Source organism: Lissotriton helveticus, chromosome 10 (genome assembly GCF_964261635.1).
Source record: "Lissotriton helveticus chromosome 10, aLisHel1.1, whole genome shotgun sequence".
Taxonomy (NCBI): Eukaryota; Metazoa; Chordata; class Amphibia; order Caudata; family Salamandridae; genus Lissotriton; species Lissotriton helveticus.
The window spans coordinates 571,306,180-571,327,858 of NC_136071.1; the positions used below are offsets into that span (position 1 = coordinate 571,306,180).

Here is a 21,679-nt window from a genome sequence, read left to right on the forward strand (position 1 = left end):
CTGTCGTGTGTGCTGCAGGACTCGTAGTGGCACCAGTGTGTAAAATGAAAATCCAGGGTTCAATGGAATTCCAGTGACATGGAATCATCTTTCTTAAGCACTTAAAAAGCAATGCTTTAACGAGCATTTGAAGAATGTGATTGCGTTAACACTCACAGGAAATAACGCTCCATTTTGTCAAAATCATAAATGTTATGTTAATGAAACAGGTACCAAATTTACTAACACACAGGAGATTACTGTGTCCTAAAATGCCAGCTACAATTTGAACTACTGCCATCAAAAAAATACCAAAACCCTTAATCCAACACTAACCCGTGTTTACATGTGCTTGAAAGATAAAAAGCAAGTATTCCTTCTGAGCCAGATCCTGCTATCCCATAGATTAGGTTTTTGTTCTTTGTTTTGGGGCTGCTGCCTCTGTGAGAATAACACCAGTTTCATAGTTGTGGAAAGGATCTGTGCTCAGACCAGCTGTCACAGCTCTGTTTAGTAAGTTTCTAACTCCACAGGAATCGGTTGGGTCCTGCAGGCAGATGCGTGTTGGTCTGTTGGGAAACATACCCAATGCGACAATGTATTCATTTAAATTGAGTGCTAATGCATCGTCGCCAATGAAGTTCTTCTAACCCCATTATCTTCACCGGCTCTACGGCGTCCTCTAGTGCAACAATTTAAGTGCACACATTACAAGGGTATAGCCAGGATTCCTTTTTAAAATAATTTTCATTTATGTTGAATTACCTTTATTGAATAGTTTTCTTAACATTTTCTGTTACAGCTGCCTACTGCTTGTAATAAATTAAATCTTGATTTTCTCTGCACAGACTAATGGGCTTGTTATTATGAACCACTATTATATACATCAGAAATAGGAAAGAGAAGTGCATAAAAGCAATACTCACAGAGGCGAAAATACAGTTAAAATTTCAAAATCTAATGCTTTACTGTTGGGTGGTTGAATGTCTTGCCCCTCAGATTATAAAAACCTGGTTCAGAATTGATACACTGCCTGGCTATGGCCAACATTTCTTGAGGAAATTTATAGTGATAGAAACATGTTTAACTATAAGCACAGGCCTGATCTCTGTTTGCTTTGGGTTCTGTTTTATAGCTGGGATTGGTTGGATGCTGATATGAGCCTTGGCTCTTTGTTGGACGAGCAGTCCTGGAAGCTAGTGAGGTAGCACAGCAGGTTAGGTGCTCACAGCAGAGATCTGTGTTTAACCCGTAGGTCCCAGTCTCAAATCCTGGCAGTTTCAACTAATCTTGCTTTTGTTTCAAAGTCAATATATTTAGTATCACGATAGGATTCTACATATTACCTGCCTCACTGTAAATAATCTTGAGTCATATCCTGGGCTGATATCAGACTGAGCATACAACGTATTTTTCATTATAGCACGGGTATAGAGTGAAAAGGGTGCAACGTTTCTGCTGCTGTTGTGCACCATTCAACAATAATGAAGTGCGTTCTGGTCACAAGCCTTCGGTTTCTACTCTGAGTCGCTGGGTGAAACAGGCTATCCTGCTGGCCTAGGACTCCCAGGGTACTGACCCCCCGGGGGTGGTCCAGGGTCGCTCCACCCGGAGCGTTTCTGTGTCTTGGGCCTCTTTTAAGGGTGTGTCCACGGAAGATATCTGCCGGGCTGCTACGTGGTCCTCTCCCCACATGTTTATGGAACACTATCGGGTGGTCCTGGGGGGCTCTCCTCCTGGGGATTTTGCAGGGGCTGTTCTGAGTGCTGGTTCTGCCTCTCCTTGATTGTCCCTTGTTTGAACTTTGTTGTGGTTCTGTTGTTTCTTTTTACGATGGATTAAACATTGTTTGGGTTACCTGTTTCCGCCTTGGTGGTGGTTTCTTGTGTACCATGATGCCTTCCTGGCTTGGGTATGTGCTCACTGCATTAGTCATGTGGCGAGGAAGACTGACGAGGAGGTAATGCCCCGATTACTTACCGGTAATCTTCATTACTCCGAGTTAGTCTTCCTCGCCACATGAGTTCCCGTCCCTCCCTCCCTGTCTGGGTATCGGCTTCATGGTGTGGCTTGGTAGTTTCAGGCTTTGGGGTACCTCTTATAGTGGTCATGCGATGTATGGGTCGGCCATATTGGGAGGGGATGGGAGGCATGGGAGGCTAACTTTTGCTTTGGAGGGTTCTGGTGTGGAGCTGAAGCTCACTGCGTTAGTCATGTGGCGAGGAAGACTAACTTAGAGTAATGAAGATTACCCGTAAGTAATCTGGGCATTACTCTGTACTATGATAGCAAACAGGCTTCCTTGCCTGCTAAAGCGATGCCGTTTTGCATTTCTGCTGTTTTTTCAAGTGACAGAGACCGAGTCAGTGTAGTGCAATCACTTCTTTGAAGGGCCCTTTGGAACACTTCGGTCTTGTGCATGTAAAGGACCAATACTGTAAGACTGGGACAGAGACAGCTGTTTTGCCTGGTAGGTAGATTCTCTGCGCACAACACCCATATCTAGCCATGGAAAACAAGCTAAGGCAGCTTGTCTGGAGTCACAGTGCACAGAATAATTCTTACAAATGGGTTGCTAACATTAGAATATGAAAAATAGGATTTGACTAAGCCACTGTACTTTGTTACTATGATTACAAACAGGCTTCCTTGCCTGCTGAAGCGTCACCAGTTGGCACATTATATGTTAATTTACTCTCCATATGGCAAGCCCGTGATCAACAGCTGCCTGCCAGTCCTGTCATGACGTGTTAATTTAACTCAGAAGTCCTGCATTGGCATGGCTGCAGGTGTGGCTGCTTGTAGGGGCCCAGGCTGTTACAAGAGTGTGCGTTTATATTCTGGCCATCTTAAGTTTTCTGTTTATTTCTAAAACCTACATGGGGGTAATTTTAACAGGTTTCCAACAGTTTTCGCTATGTTGTATGGGAGATTATTGCACCGGCCTCAGCCTGTGAGGATAATGGAAAATGGTGCTCAGCCTGTCCGCGCGTGAGTCAGCTCACTGATTCTGTGACAGGCAGCTGAGATACCTGGATCCCTGTGTAACTTGTCTTGTTCATGTTGGAGCCTCACACATCCTTCCTGTTGGGCTGGGGGTCCCATGTCACATGGACAGAGAGAGGTCCTGGAGTCCTGCTGTCCTCCTGATTGGTTGCTGGCAGGTAGGGGGCCATAGGCTGGCAATGATTTCTGGTGCTTTACTGCAGTTTTCAGATTTTCTTGAAGTTTCTTTTTGCTCAAATGGGTGTAATTTCAGATATTTATATGGTTCCCCCGTCTTCATTGCGTCATTTTGCTCGTGAGAAAGTGTCACTCATAGTCATTGAAATGTCACTCAAAATTACACTGAAAATATGAAAATGTCACAGATAGCAATTTGAAACCTTGGCAGCTATGCAGTATTGGGCAGAGGACTGCCTAGGCTGGGGGTGACGTCAGGCCTGGTAGTGAGTAATGACTGTGACAGCCGTGCCGCGGGCGGGAATTTTAATGCAGCCCAGCAGGATACATTGTAGCAGGCAACAGTGCACGAGATCCTTAACTGTTTCCTGAGCCTGCTGGCAGCAGCGCTGGAGCGGATAGGTCTGCGTGGAGCAGAGCCGGCGCGCGCTAGCAGCCTGGCTGCATAACCAGTTTCAGCGCTGGTACAGGCTCCAGCAGAGTGAGACAATGCATTTCAGTGCGGTGATGTGGAACACCACACTGAAATGCGTTATTGTCACATCTGATGAGTGATACTTGGCAGGCCTGGATTTGACTGCCTGTCGTGCGTGCTGCAGGACTCGTAGTGGCACCAGTGTGTAAAATGAAAATCCAGGGTTCAATGGAATTCCAGTGACATGGAATCATCTTTCTTAAGCACTTAGAAAGCAATGCTTTAACGAGCATTTGAAGAATGTGATTGCGGCCCTTTAAGTTAGATTCATCGTTAACACTCACAGGAAATAACGCTCCATTTTGTCAAAATCATAAATGTTATGTTAATGAAACAGGTACCAAATTTACTAACACACAGGAGATTACTGCGTCCTAAAATGCCAGCTACAATTTGAACTACTGCCATCAGAAAAATACCAAAAACCCTTAATCCAACACTAACCCGTGTTTACATGTGCTTGAAAGATAAAAAGCAAGTATTCCTTCTGAGCCAGATCCTGCTATCCCATAGATTAGGTTTTTGTTCTTTGTTTTGAGGCTGCTGCCTCTGTGAGAATAACACCAGTTTCATAGTTGTGGAAAGGATCTGTGCTCAGACCAGCTGTCACAGCTCTGTTTAGTAAGTTTCTAACTCCACAGGAATCGGTTGGGTCCTGCAGGCAGATGCGTGTTGGTCTGTTGGGAAACATACCCAGGGCGACAATGTATTCATTTAAATTGAGTGCTAATGCATCGTCGCCAATGAAGTTCTTCTGACCCCATTATCTTCACCGGCTCTACGGCGTCCTCTAGTGCAACAATTTAAGTGCACACATTACAAGGGTGTAGCCAGGATTCCTTTTTAAAATAATTTTCATTTATGTTGAATTACCTTGATTGAATAGTTTTTCTTAACATTTTCTGTTACAGCTGCCTACTGCTTGTAATAAAATAAATCTTGATTTTCTCTGCACAGACTAAGGGGCTTGTTATTATGAACCACTATTATATACATCAGAAATAGGCAAGAGAAGTGCATAAAAGCAATACTCACAGAGGCGAAACTACAGTTAAAATTTCAAAATTCAATGCTTTACTGTTGGGTGGTTGAATTTCTTGCCCCTCAGATTATAAAAACTTGGTTCAGAATTGATACACTGCCTGGGTACTTCAAATGTCCAGGCTATGGCCAACATTTCTTGAGGAAATTTATAGTGATAGAAACATGTTTAACTATAAGCACAGGCCTGATCTCTGTTTGCTTTGGGTTCTGTTTTATAGCTGGGATTGGTTGGATGCTGATATGAGCCTTGGCTCTCTGTTGGACGAGCAGTCCTGGAAGCTAGTGAGGTAGCACAGCAGGTTAGGTGCTCACAGCAGAGATCTGTGTTTAACCCGTAGGTCCCAGTCTCAAATCCTGGCAGTTTCAACTAATCTTGCTTTTGTTTCAGTCAATATATTTAGTATCACGATAGGATTCTACATATTACCTGCCTCACTGTAAATAATCTTGAGTCATATCCTGGGCTGACATCAGACTGGGCATACAACTTATTTTTCATTATAGCATGGGCATAGAGTGAAAAGGGTGCAACGTTTCTGCTGCTGTTGTGCACCATTCAACAATAATGAAGTCATTATTATTTTGTTTTTTACAGTAAGCATTTACTTTTTAAACAGGTGGCCCTGCTGAAGGTTTTTAGGTGATCTGAAATTTGAAGGGTTGATAGGCACAGCCTGCTTCTGCAGAGGTTAAGATAATCAACATTTACAACTTCTGTGTGTTTTTTCTTCATGAAATATCAGTAGTCCCTACAGATTCTAACGCTTCCCATCGTGATGCTGAAGTCATGTAAGCACAGTCCGGCCGCGCTAACAGGTGTGTGTGAATTCTGATTGTATTGTTGTAAATGCTTCCTTTTACAGTCAGCCTGATTCTGTAACTCTCAGCTGTGCTCTCAGCTGGTGCCGCGGAAATGTTAGTTAAATATTGCTTAAAAGGCAGCAACTGAGATCGGCGCTGGTGCCTCTCAGCCTTCTTAGTCGGTCCCACGTGGACAGAGGCTGCCTGGTCAGATGCAGTGATGCGTAGATTTATTGATTGTGACTCCTGCAAGGCACCTCACACCAAGAAGCTGTGCATTTAAGTAGCCATCCTGCTCGCTCCATCTGTTACAAATGCCAGTATCTCAAATAGGCGGCAACAACATTATTTTAGTTTTGGGCCTGGGCCGAGCGGTTCAGCCGAGCCCTGCCTCTGTTTTTGCTCCAGCCTCCACTGACTGTAACACTTAGTTTCACAGCCTGTAGCGTGGTAAATATAACTAATGCAGGACCTGGCTGCATCTGTCATATATTCAATTTAGAGCGTCACTTACTGCCTGACTGACACCATGTTACAGCCCCACTCTGCTCATTGCTCTCTCAGGCTGCACAGAGCAGCGCCGCTCAGCTCTGAGCATGATCAATGTTATTTACTATTGTCTCATGTGATTGAACTATACGTAGGAGTCAGACACATCCTGTTTTTCGTTTAATTCTGGTCAGGTGATGTCCAACTTTTAAACCAACAGTACATTATATCTAATTACAGCGAAACTGCTCTGCCTGAACCTGTACACTGCTCTCTGGACGCGCTAGTGCCCCAAACCTCCACTCGGCTGACACAGTGAGTGCAGTCCATACATTATTATTCATTAGCACTAAAGGTCTAAAATATTATTACAGCCTGACTAACCCTGTAGCACACTGACTGAGTAATGTAATTATAATTAGCAGCTGAGATTCTCGCTAGTGCCTGTCAGCCTGCTTGGTCAGGTCTTACATCCGACAGAGCCTAGACAGACTATTTGTCAATTGTTAGTGCCTTTTCATTTCTGGTGGTATACAGCAGTTTCAAGTTCTTCCTAGAGTTTTTTGTCGCTCAAATGAGTGAAATTTCTCATATTCATATGTTTGCTTGTTCTCCATTGTTTGATTTTGCTCCGAGAGAGTGTCACTCATAGTCGTTGAAATGTCACTCATAATTCCACAGAAATTATGAAAATGTCACACATAGCAATCCGAAACCTTGGCAGCTATGACTTACTCACCAGTGAGCTATACTGCTACATCTGCTCCTTCTCACTGTCTCCTCGCTCCGTGGGGGGAAATAATCTCAGTGCTGCATAAATAATGCAGCAGTAGTTTCAGGGCCATTTTAGGAGGTGGTGACTGCTGAGACAAGGTTAGATAAGTCCTGTTGGCCTCAGATTCCTCCAAATTATAATCTGGTTTCATCTTCTTTATTACATCAAAAAAGCCAATTTTTGTTGGCTCTTAGGGCTCAGTGCACTTCAACACCACTCACCAGTGCTAAAGTGCTTGCGCTCTTTCCTTTCAAACATGGAAAAATTGGCTTACACCGAATTGGCAATTTTAATGTACTTGTAAGTCCCTAGAAATGTGGTTCTAAATGTACCCAGGAACTGTACATTAAATGCTGCTAGTGGGCCTGCAACACCCTTTGTGCCACCCACTTAAGTAGGCTAGGTAAAGATATGTCATGTCAAGGCAGGGCCTTTGTGTTAATTTTTCATGCTTCTTGCCAGGGTGCCATTTGAAACATTTCCATTGCTTCTGTCAGCCTGGGTGCTTATGTGTGACGTTTCCATGCTTTCTGGCCTGGGTGCTTAATTATGTGTGCTATTTCAATAGTTTCTGGCCTCAGTGACCTGGAGCTGGAGGCTCATGTGTGACATTTCCATGCTTACTGGCCTAGGTGCTTATGTGTGACGTTTGCATGCTTACTGGCCTGGTGGTTTGACCAGGCTAGGGTCAGTGTCTAGGTGCTTATGTGTGACATTTCCACAGTATTCTGGCGTCAGTCAGTGGCTTGGGTGCTCATGTGTGACATCACATGTCAGTGCTTAATGTGTGATAACATGAGTGACAATTTACTATGCTTTAAAAGTTAATACAATCTAATATGTAATGAAAAATGTCTTGAAAAATGCTTTGTTTTGGCCTTTCTGTCTCTCATATTTTCTTGGGGGGACAAGTTCAACCCCCCAAACTCCCCCTAGTAGTGGTTGCTCACTGCGCTTGCTCGCTACACTCCATGTGAGGGGCTTGTCCCACTTTTACTTTGTTCTCTCTGATTCATTACTTGTGTCTATTTCGGTGCTCTCTGAAAAGATGTCTATGGGTACGTATGACTGGGTGGGTAACCTGGCGCTCTTTAAGGCCATCATACAAGTTGATACAATTGAATATGTGATGACAAATGTGCTGTAAAATTCACCATTTTGGTCTGTCGTATTTCCAAATTCCCCTCCCCTCTCCCCCCCCCTCTCTTCCCCCCCCCCCCCCCCCCCACCCCCCGAATAGCAGTCGGGCTCGCTCGGGCCAGACGGGCTGGTCTGCAGAAATTTGCCAGGTCTGCTTTCAGCTCCCAGTCCGGCCCTGACAACTGGGTAAGACTCTTTCCCAGAGTAGGTCCAGGGGGCAGTTTGCAGAGAGGTGCCAAAACCTCTGCACAGCCTCTGTGTAAGAACCTCCCTACTGCAACCACAGTGTCTCTAAAACTCGAGCCAAGGAAACCCCCAAGTGAAATTATACGCAGGGATAACACAGCGAGGCCTTTCGGCGCCAAAATTCTGGAAACGCCTATTTAAAAACGGATTTGGATTGAGCTGTGTCTGTGTGCGCACAATGCAATTTGTGTCTGGTTTAGTTGTCAAATAAAGTGCATAATAGCTATCCCATTTGGATGGATGCAGCATGATCCGTCCCATGTGTCTGGCGCAGCTTCACTATGACTTTTTTTAATTTATTTTTTACGTGCGACTGAGCTTTCTACCAAGTCATCCCCCACCCTTCAAGGTCAGCAGGACGGAGAGGAGGGGGAGATCCAGCAGAAGGTGAGGGCAAGGACTGGCTGCCTCACGGTGATGCAGCTGTATGGGGACTTTAGAGGCGGGTGTGAGAACATGTGCTTGTGTGTTTCTCTGTGCGTGCCAAACAGTGCACCATGGTCTTCACCCGAGCATCTGTCTGTAATGGGTACAAACAACTATGTCAACGTCTGAATGTAATGTTATGTGGTATGGCAAATGTGAGTTAATTCTAGATATGTTCATTTATTTACACAACAAGACTTGTGATTAGCCTGCTTTCAATCATCTAATTGTGACAGCTAAGAGTGCTGAGCAACATAGAGATACAACTATTTGCCCAGGATCACATATCTTGATCAAGAGAGGAAGCCAGGATTAGCATCAAGGTCTACTTTCTCGTCTGTGGGCACTTTCACCAGAACCAGGCCACATATCTCCCTTGAGTGTTGTGCATGTAATGTGTGAGGGGTGCACTGCCTCTTTCTGCTGCTAGCACCGATGGCACCCAGATATGCCCTGGTACCTGGCCATTGTTGTTATGTGCATTGCACACCGATCACAGGCAGGAGGGTGTGCAGCCAGGGTGCTTCTCAAAGAAAAAGAATGCCTTACACACAGCTGCCAAGGGACCCCGGGACACCTCAGAGAGGTCTGGCACTGTAGCCAATAACATAGTGTCACCGCGCAAACCCCTGCCATCCTCCATTGCTGCCAGCCTCCTTCTGTGCAGCTTTCAGTGGGGGCCACAGGCAGAAACCCTAAGTAAGTGTTTCTGAACTGGCGATCCATGCAGGAGCATCACTGCAGGGGCGGTGGGAAGTGATACCCTGCAGGGGGTTGTGTGAAATCACTTTGTGAGAGGGCATGTTGCACTGGCTCTGCACTGGGGCATATTGCTGAGGCATTGTAACATGCTTTTTGTTCATACCGATTGTGTAAAACCATTGTGCTGAGGATTAATGTACAGGGCACCGTGCAGTTGCGTATTATGTAGAGTAGCACTGTACGAGTTTGACGTCCGAGGGTAATTTACAGGGCTATTGTGCACAGGGCTATTATGCATGGGTAAGTATAATGAAGGAGTAATGTACAAAATACTTTTTGTATGGGCAATAGACAGCTGCATCGTCCAGGAGTTTTGTGCATTGGTTATAGTGAAAGGGCACAAAGTAGTGGACAGAATGATGCGGCAATGTGTTGGTTTCTTGCAATGAGTCCTGATGCTGGAGCATCATGCAGGGGTATTTGCATGGTTTTTCGATGTGCAGCATGATGGAGGGGCAATTTGTGCAATGAAAGCTGAGTTGTTTACAAGAAAGGTTTTCAATTTCGATATCTGCCTCTATGCATTCCACAAATTTAAAAATCAGTTTACAGCCCATGTCCATCCTGAGCCTAGTGTTTATTGCCTGGCAAATGGCTTTGAGGAAAGCAGCCTTTTCAGCCCCTCCCAAATGCAAGCAATACATTGAAGTAACTTCTGAGGCATGAACAAAGGGCCTGGAACCAAGCACAACAGAGCAGATTGGCAATTAAAAGAAGCATGTATGACCTCAGGCTGCAGTCTGGGTAGTGTAAACTTTCGGAAACAGAAAATCCCTGGAGGCCCCAGCCTTGCCTTTGATGCTAGCCTTGTGACCAGTAACTGCAAACACAACAGTGATGGACAGAATGTGGATCAATGTCACACATTCACCCCAGTCCAAAGATCTGGGCCCAAATCCATCGTTTTTCCACTCCACACCACCCTGGGTTAGACAATGGCGATATGCAAATCAGCGCTGACCCTGTGCCCCATGGGAACAGTCCAGTCCGAACTACAAAAGCCATGTCCTTCCCAGAACGGAATCAAGCATCCGAGGACCGGCCCGGTTTCGAGGTAACACCTCTCATCAGCCCGGCTAGCTTGACTCCAGTGGTGTGGAGTGCCTGGGACTCACGTCTGAGCATCCCCAGTACACTTAGAGCGGTAACTGCAAACACAACAGTGATGGACAGAATGTGGATCAATGTCACACATTCACCCCAGTCCAAAGATCTGGGCCTAAATCCATCGTTTTTCCACTCCACACCACCCTGGGTTAGACAATGGCGATATGCAAATCAGCGCTGACCCTGTGCCCCATTGGAACAGTCCAGTCCGAACTACAAAAGCCATGTCCTTCCCAGAACGGAATCAAGCATCCGAGGACCGGCCCGGTTTCGAGGTAACACCTCTCATCAGCCCGGCTAGCTTGACTCCAGTGGTGTGGAGTGCCTGGGACTCACGTCTGAGCATCCCCAGTACACTTAGAGCGGTAACTGCAAACACAACAGTGATGGACAGAATGTGGATCAATGTCACACATTCACCCCAGTCCAAAGATCTGGGCCCAAATCCATCGTTTTTCCACTCCACACCACCCTGGGTTAGACAATGGCGATATGCAAATCAGCGCTGACCCTGTGTCCCATGGGAACAGTCCAGTCCGAACTACAAAAGCCATGTCCTTCCCAGAACGGAATCAAGCATCCGAGGACCGGCCCGGTTTCGAGGTAACACCTCTCATCAGCCCGGCTAGCTTGACTCCAGTGGTGTGGAGTGCCTGGGACTCACGTCTGAGCATCCCCAGTACACTTAGAGCGGTAACTGCAAACACAACAGTGATGGACAGAATGTGGATCAATGTCACACATTCACCCCAGTCCAAAGATCTGGGCCCAAATCCATCGTTTTTCCACTCCACACCACCCTGGGTTAGACAATGGCGATATGCAAATCAGCGCTGACCCTGTGCCCCATGGGAACAGTCCAGTCCGAACTACAAAAGCCATGTCCTTCCCAGAACGGAATCAAGCATCCGAGGACCGGCCCGGTTTCGAGGTAACACCTCTCATCAGCCCGGCTAGCTTGACTCCAGTGGTGGGGAGTGCCTGGGACTCACGTCTGAGCATCCCCAGTACACTTAGAGCGGTAACTGCAAACACAACAGTGATGGACAGAATGTGGATCAATGTCACACATTCACCCCAGTCCAAAGATCTGGGCCCAAATCCATCGTTTTTCCACTCCACACCACCCTGGGTTAAACAATGGCGATATGCAAATCAGCGCTGACCCTGTGCCCCATGGGAACAGTCCAGTCCGAACTACAAAAGCCATGTCCTTCCCAGAACGGAATCAAGCATCCGAGGACCGGCCCGGTTTCGAGGTAACACCTCTCATCAGCCCGGCTAGCTTGACTCCAGTGGTGTGGAGTGCCTGGGACTCACGTCTGAGCATCCCCAGTACACTTAGAGTGGTAACTGCAAACACAACAGTGATGGACAGAATGTGGATCAATGTCACACATTCACCCCAGTCCAAAGATCTGGGCCCAAATCCATCATTTTTCCACTCCACACCACCCTGGGTAGACAATGGCGATATGCAAATCAGCGCTGACCCTGTGCCCCATGGGAACAGTCCAGTCCGAACTACAAAAGCCATGTCCTTCCCAGAACGGAATCAAGCATCCGAGGACCGGCCCGGTTTCGAGGTAACACCTCTCATCAGCCCGGCTAGCTTGACTCCAGTGGTGTGGAGTGCCTGGGACTCACGTCTGAGCATCCCCAGTACACTTAGAGCGGTAACTGCAAACACAACAGTGATGGACAGAATGTGGATCAATGTCACACATTCACCCCAGTCCAAAGATCTGGGCCCAAATCCATCGTTTTTCCACTCCACACCACCCTGGGTTAGACAATGGCGATATGCAAATCAGCGCTGACCCTGTGCCCCATGGGAACAGTCCAGTCCGAACTACAAAAGCCATGTCCTTCCCAGAAAGGAATCAAGCATCCAAGGACCGGCCCGGTTTCGAGGTAACACCTCTCATTAGCCCGGCTAGCTTGACTCCAGTGGTGTGGAGTGCCTGGGACTCACGTCTGAGCATCCCCAGTACACTTAGAGCGGTAACTGCAAACACAACAGTGATGGACAGAATGTGGATCAATGTCACACATTCACCCCAGTCCAAAGATCTGGGCCCAAATCCATCGTTTTTCCACTCCACAGCACCCTGGGTTAGACAATGGCGATATGCAAATCAGCGCTGACCCTGTGCCCCATGGGAACAGTCCAGTCCGAACTACAAAAGCCATGTCCTTCCCAGAACGGAATGAAGCATCCGAGGACCGGCCCGGTTTCGAGGTAACACCTCTCATCAGCCCGGCTAGCTTGACTCCAGTGGTGTGGAGTGCCTGGGACTCACGTCTGAGCATCCCCAGTACACTTAGAGCGGTAACTGCAAACACAACAGTGATGGACAGAATGTGGATCAATGTCACACATTCACCCCAGTCCAAAGATCTGGGCCCAAATCCATCGTTTTTCCACTCCACACCACCCTGGGTTAGACAATGGCGATATGCAAATCAGCGCTGACCCTGTGCCCCATGGGAACAGTCCAGTCCGAACTACAAAAGCCATGTCCTTCCCAGAAAGGAATCAAGCATCCAAGGACCGGCCCGGTTTCGAGGTAACACCTCTCATTAGCCCGGCTAGCTTGACTCCAGTGGTGTGGAGTGCCTGGGACTCACGTCTGAGCATCCCCAGTACACTTAGAGCGGTAACTGCAAACACAACAGTGATGGACAGAATGTGGATCAATGTCACACATTCACCCCAGTCCAAAGATCTGGGCCCAAATCCATCGTTTTTCCACTCCACAGCACCCTGGGTTAGACAATGGCGATATGCAAATCAGCGCTGACCCTGTGCCCCATGGGAACAGTCCAGTCCGAACTACAAAAGCCATGTCCTTCCCAGAACGGAATCAAGCATCTGAGGACCGGCCCGGTTTCGAGGTAACACCTCTCATCAGCCCGGCTAGCTTGACTCCAGTGGTGTGGAGTGCCTGGGACTCACGTCTGAGCATCCCCAGTACACTTAGAGCGGTAACTGCAAACACAACAGTGATGGACAGAATGTGGATCAATGTCACACATTCACCCCAGTCCAAAGATCTGGTCCCAAATCCATCGTTTTTCCACTCCACACCACCCTGGGTTAGACAATGGCGATATGCAAATCAGCGCTGACCCTGTGCCCCATGGGAACAGTCCAGTCCGAACTACAAAAGCCATGTCCTTCCCAGAACGGAATCAAGCATCCGAGGACCGGCCCGGTTTCGAGGTAACACCTCTCATTAGCCCGGCTAGCTTGACTCCAGTGGTGTGGAGTGCCTGGGACTCACGTCTGAGCATCCCCAGTACACTTAGAGCGGTAACTGCAAACACAACAGTGATGGACAGAATGTGGATCAATGTCACACATTCACCCCAGTCCAAAGATCTGGGCCCAAATCCATCGTTTTTCCACTCCACACCACCCTGGGTTAGACAATGGCGATATGCAAATCAGCGCTGACCCTGTGCCCCATGGGAACAGTCCAGTCCGAACTACAAAAGCCATGTCCTTCCCAGAACGGAATCAAGCATCCGAGGACCGGCCCGGTTTCGAGGTAACACCTCTCATCAGCCCGGCTAGCTTGACTCCAGTGGTGTGGAGTGCCTGGGACTCACGTCTGAGCATCCCCAGTACACTTAGAGTTTGTCAGGCCAGTGAGTTTGCAGTTTTCATCTTTTCTGTATACTATCATCTATACATTACCAATATAAGATGCAGAACTGAAGTGGCTTTTACTTACAAGACGTTATAGATTATCTTCCAAAAAAATAGCTTAAAATGTTCTTTTTGTTGGACAGGAATGAATGGCAGTGGATGTGTTGCATGTAATCATGTGTTATTTAGTACTTACAGCAATATATCTAAAGACATAGGCTTTACATATTGCAATAACAGGTTTACATTGCAGTTTAATATAGCGTTTTATTAACCTACTTGCTGTGTCAAATGTGCTCGAAAATGCACCCTTTGCCCAGTCTTCTTTTCAAAATGTTCACTGGGCATGGAACCCCCCCAAACCTCCCTTATGACAGTTGTGCTCGCTCACTACACTCACTTGCCACCAGCCATTCATCCCGAACTTTTACGCCACACCTCTTTCACATGCCACGAGCTGCCACTGCCTCTGAATCCAATGACCTCATCTGTGGAGTCTGACAAGCCTCATCACTCAGCCCCACTCTCTTCAGCTTATCCATGACTCCTCTAGCAGGCATCATTCAGAGCCATGGACTCTACATTATCTCTTACACCGATGACACCCAGTTCATCCGATCCCTCGCAAGAAAAACCAACACCACCAAAAGATAGTACAATATGTTATTGACAAACATGGCAAACTCAGTGTGAGAAAACTACCTCATACTCAACATCATATGACTGAAGTGAGATATTTTGCGAGGTTAACTCACCCTGGAACACCACATGGTAGCCCAAATAGCTATGCATGACCCCCTCAACCTCCAACACCCCAGAAACCATCATCCTGGATATCAATCTCACTGTCACCACCGTCAACTCCACCTGCTTTCATATATTTTGCATGCTCAGGAATTTCTTCATGTGGCTCCCTCCTGACACTTCTTAGATCATTAGCCAGGCCCTCATCACATGGAGACTGGACTACAGCAATGTCCTCTACTACAACATCTTTGGACACCCGCTACACAAGATGCAAACTGTTAGACAGGTCCTTCTTACTGTGGTAGTCCCCCAAATATTTAGCCTCTTTACCTCCTCTCTTTGTTGTCATCAGGACTCTGAGCTCTTTAGCACTGCTGACCAGTCCTAACGTGCATCTGCTTCTCCCCTAAGCATTGTAGCATTGGTTTATACACAATTGGTATATTTTAGTCCATTGTAAAGTAGTATACCTTATGCCCAGGGCTTGTAACCTAAATGCTACTAGTCGGCCTGCAGTTCTGATTGTGCCATACACAAAAGTAACCTTTCAAACCTGTCTCAGGCCTGCCATTGCAGGACCTATGTGTGTAGTTTACTGCCTCTCCGACCTGTCATTTAAAACTACTTGCCAAGCCTTAAACCCCCCTTTTATTACACATGTCACCCCTAAGGTAGGCCCTTGGTAGCCCGTAGGGCAGGGTGCTGTGTAAGTAAAAGGTAGGACATATACTGTTAAGTTGTGCATGTCCTGGTAGTGACCAACACCCAAATTCATTTTCACTACTGTGCGGCCTAGTCATCTCATAGATTACCAGTGAGAGTGCCTTAAAACACCTTTAAGCTGTAATTCTTGATTAGAAAGGAGTAGCGGCATCAAGTTTTATAGCTTTGAAATTGTATTGATAAATCCTCTTCACTAGTAACATTGGATTCAACATTACTATTTTAGAAAATCCACTTTTATAAAGTGGGCATTTCTCTGTTCTTACTGCTTTATGTGCCTGCAGTCTGTCTCAAATACATGTCTGGGATGGGTGACAGATACCCTTTGTGCATTCCCTCTAGGTAGCCACAAACACAGGAAGGTTAGGTGTATGCATGCTTATCTACATTCTGATGGCTCTTCCTGTGCAGGAAAGAAGGGGGAGCTTACACACCTGAATAGGCAGTGTCCTGTTGGACACACAAAGGGAAGATTATTCCTACTGATAGTCTGGGGCCAGGGATGGGAAGAAAGGACCTGCGTGTACTTGAAAGTACCTTATTTGAAATTGCTCCCACTTCAAAGGCACAACTGGGTATAAAGTACAGGGTACACCATTGGACCTGTTAAGAATTAAGTCATGAAGAAGGACTGCTGTGCTGCTACAAGGACTGCCACTCTGCTGTACTGCTGCTCTGGACGAACTTATTTTCTGCTCTGATGTGCTGCCTGTTGCAAGCTGCTTGCTATCATCTGGCCTGTCCTGTTGAGGAAAGGACCAGACTCATCTCACTTGAACCCAAAGTGACTCCAAGTGCTTGCTGGATTGACACCTGTTCTGAAGTCTCAAGGCAATCAGAGACTTAATCTAATCCTGCAACAGCACCTGGACTCTGCCAATTGTGAGTCATGCCCTGCCATGTGGTGCCAGTCCAGTCCTGGCCACTTGGAAGTGCCTGCTTTTGTGCTGATGCAGCAGAATCTGCACATCAATGACTGCGCCAATCTGAACTGGCGCATTGCCCTTCAACACTGATGCAGCTGCTGGCCAACGACGTAGCTTCAACAGACTGCGTGGCTCGATGATGACGCATCCCCTGAAATGCAAAGAGGTTCATCAAGAGGGCTTAACTCACCACGAAGATCGGAACTGACGCATCGCCTACATCCACAGAATTGACAACAATGCATCGCCTCCTCTGCTCCTCACTTTGGGTCCTCCACCCAAGGTACTTTTTCCGCAGAATCTGAGAGAGTCCTGAAATGGGCCTGCCCTCCATCATGGTTGGCCTGAACTTTGGATTTACCCTGGTCTGGTGCACCAGATGACCACTATTGGTGCTTTATGACTCTAAGCACTATATTTTGATTTTATCTTAAAAAATTCATAACTCTGTTCTACTCATTGGATTTTTGTTGCTATGGACTTGTTTTACTCATAAAAATATAATCCACTTTCCTAACCCTGTGTTGAGAATTTTTGTGGTGTTTTCATTGTGTTACTTATTATGTATGTGTGTTGCACAAATACTTTACACATTGTCTCTTTAGATAAGCCTGACTGCTCTGTGCAAGCTACCAGAGGGTGAGCACAGGTTATCTTTTAGTGTTTATCGAGCTTTCTCTGACTAGAGTGGTGGTTCCTGCTTGGACAAGGGGCATTCCTCTGCCAACCAGACGCCCCATTTCTAACACAAGCCATCCAAAACACCACTTAAAGACTAGTACTCAAAGGGCCTCATTTACAATGAGGCTGCACAACCGGAGCATCACTTTTGGTGACACTCCGGTGGTGCAGGGGCCTGCTCCATGTTCACCAGGCAGCACTAAGCCACTTTGCAGGGCTTAATGTGGCCTTGGAAATATTGATGCCTTTAACGCCATTTTTTTGTGTTAAAGAGATATTAAATGGGTGTAGCTGGGGGCGTTCCCAGCAACAAACATGGCTTTTTAACACTGCCCCAGGTTTATAAAGAATCGTAACTCTAAGGCAGGGCCAAAAATGTACACCTCCCTAGGGGAAGCGTAAGGGAGATGCAACCAGGAGAAATACCTTCATCTGTCTTCGTTGTTCTTTTTTTATGATGTATGCTGCATTCTGCATTATTTACATTGTCGATGAGTCATAAACCATGTCTTCTATACTCAGATAAAATGGATTAATTAAAAAATATGGGGCATATTCACGAGCCCCTCTGTGTCACTCTTGCACCACCCAATGTGGTGCAAGAGTGACGCAAATTAAACATGAGATTTATGAAGCCATGCTAAGCCACCTAGCATGGCCCTGAGTGGCTTCATAAATCTTGAGTTATGCAATGCAGTGCAAATTGATGCCTTGCATTACTCTGCACCAGGAGGGTGTGGTATCCTAGGTTCTATAACCTAGAATACAACATCACCTCCCCATTTTTAATAAATATAAATATATAATAAATTCACATTGAACTTGTGACCCCCTTACACACTTATCAAACTAAAAAACATAGGAGTATGCAAAAACAAAACAAACATAATTACTCGTTTAGTTCGCATATCAAATTCCTTTGGTAACCTCTTCTCCAAAGAGATAACTTCTGAACACAGTTCAGAACTGCATTTGGATACCCTATTGCAGGGGTGTCAAACTCAAATTCATCGGGGGCCGCATCAGCAGTTTGGTCACCCTCAAAGGGCCGGTTGTATCTGTGGACTATGTGTCCACTCTTTATTATCATAAATTATTGTCACTGCATTCAATTATTACTGTTTTTTGTAATAATAACTAGCTCTTAAAGCAGAAACATAGTCAGAATAATGGCAAGTAGATATTCAAATGTACAATTATTGTACAATTTATTGAAAAATGATTTTTGGTAACAGACAGTAATTTTTTTTTTAAACATACAAATATTGCCAAACACTGTTTATTACACATATGGCAAACACAAGGCATTAACTTTTTTTTAACTTTTCTGAGTAGATGGCTGACATCGTTTTCCTGAGGTCAGTCCATCGATGTCTGGCGTTAGGTCTTGTGCTGTAGCAATCCGCAAAACAGCATGGAGGTTATCATCAGTGATGCGTGATCTGTGCTTGGTCTTGTTCAGATTCATGATTGAAAACATCTGTTCACATAGATAGGTGCTCCCAAACATGGACAGAACACGTGCAGCTTGAAGTCGGAGCTGTGGCATCAAAGCAGGGGGGAGGAGACGGTAAAAGTCGTCGACTGTCGCATCCTGGAACTTCGCTTTCAGGCTGCTGTTGCACTGAAGTTCAATTAATTCCATTTGAAGGTGATGTGGTGCACTGTCAACATCGATGTTGAAGGGATTGGCAAAGCTGGTAAAGGTTAAGTGTTGTTGTTTAAAGTCAGAAAAGCGTCGATTGAATTCATCAATCAGCCGATTCACTTTGGTACCCAATCGAGCACATGAAAAAGTACCTGGGAATGAAGTTGAGATGCTCTGGCAGACAGGAAAGTGGGCAAGACTGTCTTTTTCAAGCTGTGACTTCCATAGGCGCAGTTTCTCCTGGAAAGCTGTTATTGCCTCATACATTGAGGTTATGACTTGTTTGCGGCCCTGCAGCCTCAGATTCAGATGGGCGAGATGCTCTGTTATGTCACACAACATGGCAAAATCGCACAGCCAGTTTGGATCTGACAGTTCTGACAAGGGCTTTCCTTTACTTTGCATAAAAAGAGTAATTTCTTCCAAAAGCTCAAAAAATCTCTTGAGAACGGTGCTCCTACTCAGCCACCTTACTTCTGTATGGTATGGCACATCTGTATGTTCCATGCCCACCTCCTTCAAAAATTGTTGGAACTGACGATGATTCAGACCCCGTGCACGCAGAAAATTCACTGTTGACTGTGGACATTATGTTATCCAGTTGCAGAACCTTGCCACACAGAGCTTCTTGGTGGATAATGCAGTGATAAGTTATCAGCGGCGTGTGGCAATTACTGTTTTTCATTTTCTCTTTTAACAGTCCAACCAAGCCATTTCTCTCTCCACACATTGCTGGAGCGCCATCAGTAGTAAGTCCCACCAACTTTTCCAAAGGTAATTTCATTTTATTTACGGATTCCTCCACTGCGTTGAAGATGTCCCTCCCAGTTGTTGTCCCATACATGGCGACCACATCCAAGAGCTCCTCACTGACAGACAAGTCTTCCTTCACACCTCTTACAAAAATAGCTAGATGAGCTGTATTAGTATTGTCAGTGCTTTCATCAACAGCTAATGAAAATGCCAGATAACTGCATGCCTCTTCAGCCAACTTTGTTTTAAGATTACAGGCTAGGTCCCTGACTCGGTCTGTGATGGTGTTTCTTGACAAGCTGACATTGTTAAAAGCCTGTCTCTGCTCAGGGCACACCTGTTCACATACCTTCAGCATACACTGCTTCACAAATGCACCTTCTGAAAAGCACTTTGAAGCTCGCGCAATTTCTTCAGCCACAAGATAGCTGGCTTTCACTGCTGCATCATTTTTTGCTGTCATTTTTGCAAAAATATTCCGTTGAGAATGCAGGCTACCTTTTAATTCTTGGGCCTTTTGTTGCTTTTCCTGGTGGCTAAGGTTAGCAAATTTGGCTCCATGTTTGGTCTCAAAGTGCCGGCGTAAATTGTATTCCTTCATCACTGCCACTGCCTCATAGCAAATAAGACATACCGGCTTGTCTCCATTAATCACAAACATGTATTCACTTTCCCATCTCTCCTGAAATTGCCTTCCCTCTGCATCAACTTTTCTTTTCTTGGACATTTTTCGGTTATTTGATTGTAGTTTATGGTCCCTATACCACTGTAAAGTGACATGGAAGTGGTCAGTATATCCAAAGTCTACCGCTCGACTTTTAAGCTGAAGCAGAATAATAAGCAGAACCCCCCTCCCCCCCCCACATACATCATATGACTGTGTACTTACAGTACAGGAGAGAAGGGTTCAGGCAGCCGTTGGATCTGTCACAGATCACCGGATGGCATGCGCTCAACAAGTGCAGGTTTCCTGAATGCATGGAAAGTGGAGGCTTCCTGTGTAGAACGGCCGGCGCTGCTAAAGCCGGCGCTGCTAGAGGGCAGACGTTCTCTGGCTTGTAGGCTGCCGCGCATGCGCTGAAGAGGCGGCTTTCTTGTGTCAATAACGCTAGAGGGCAGACGTTCTCTGGCTTGTAGGCTGCCGCGCATGCGCTGAAGAGGCAGCTTTCTTGTCTCAATAAAAAAAAGCGAGAATAAAAGCGAGAATAAAAGGTGAAGGCTGGCGGCCGGCGGCGGCTACACGGGCCACAGGACGAGGTCTGGCGGGCCGGATTCGGCCCGCGGGCCTTGTGTTTGACACCACTGCCCTATTGAGATTCCAAATCTTATTGTCATCAGTTTTCACTGCATTCTTGAAAAGTTTTCTCACTCTACAAGGCTTACTGTACTTGGAACTTTCCCCACTCTTCCATGGAGTTCTAACTTTTATCCAATCACCCACTTGCACTTTTGTTTCTTTAACAGCCTTCCTTTTGTCATACAACACGTTGGACTTCAATTTAATTTTCTCTTCTCTTGCTTCACAATCCATCAATTCACCAACATGATCATCCACCTTCTCCCTCTTTTTCACATAAAGACTGTTGCAAACTCTCTTCTATGTCTCTCTTGCACCACCCAATGTGGTGCAAGACAGACGCAAATTAAACATGAGATTTATGAAGCCATGCAAAGACACCTTGCATGGCCGGAGTGGCTTCATAAATCTTGAATTATGCAACACAGTGCAAATTGCTGCTTGCATTACTCTGCCCAGAGAGGCGTTTCCATGGGCGTTATGTGGGTGTTCCCATGCAACATCTATGGATTTTGACACAGTCCCAGATTTACCAGAAGTGGTAGACATAGGAATGCACAAAAAACTGACAGCTTCGTGGGTGAGGTGTAACAAGGAGAAATATGTTTATTTCTTCTTGTTGTTTCCTCTTTCTATGTGTGCTGCAGAATGAAGCACACGTAGAAAGAGGAAAAAGCTTCGGGAGATTGTTTTTGTGCAGGAAGGTGTCCCTTCTTGTACACAAACAATCCTTCATAAATGCAGGCACCTGCACCATGGTGCAAGAGTGCCTGCACTGGAACTAGCCAGCCAAAAAGATGCCAGCGCAGGGAAAATGGCATG

The 21,679-nt window shown here is 46.1% G+C and overlaps 1 pseudogene; it reads right to left on the bottom strand.

The window, feature by feature from the left end:
• Nucleotides 1–18,477: 18,477 nt before the first annotated feature.
• LOC144784058 (general transcription factor II-I repeat domain-containing protein 2 pseudogene) lies at nt 18,478–20,287 on the bottom strand (annotated as a pseudogene).
• Nucleotides 20,288–21,679: the final 1,392 nt, after the last annotated feature.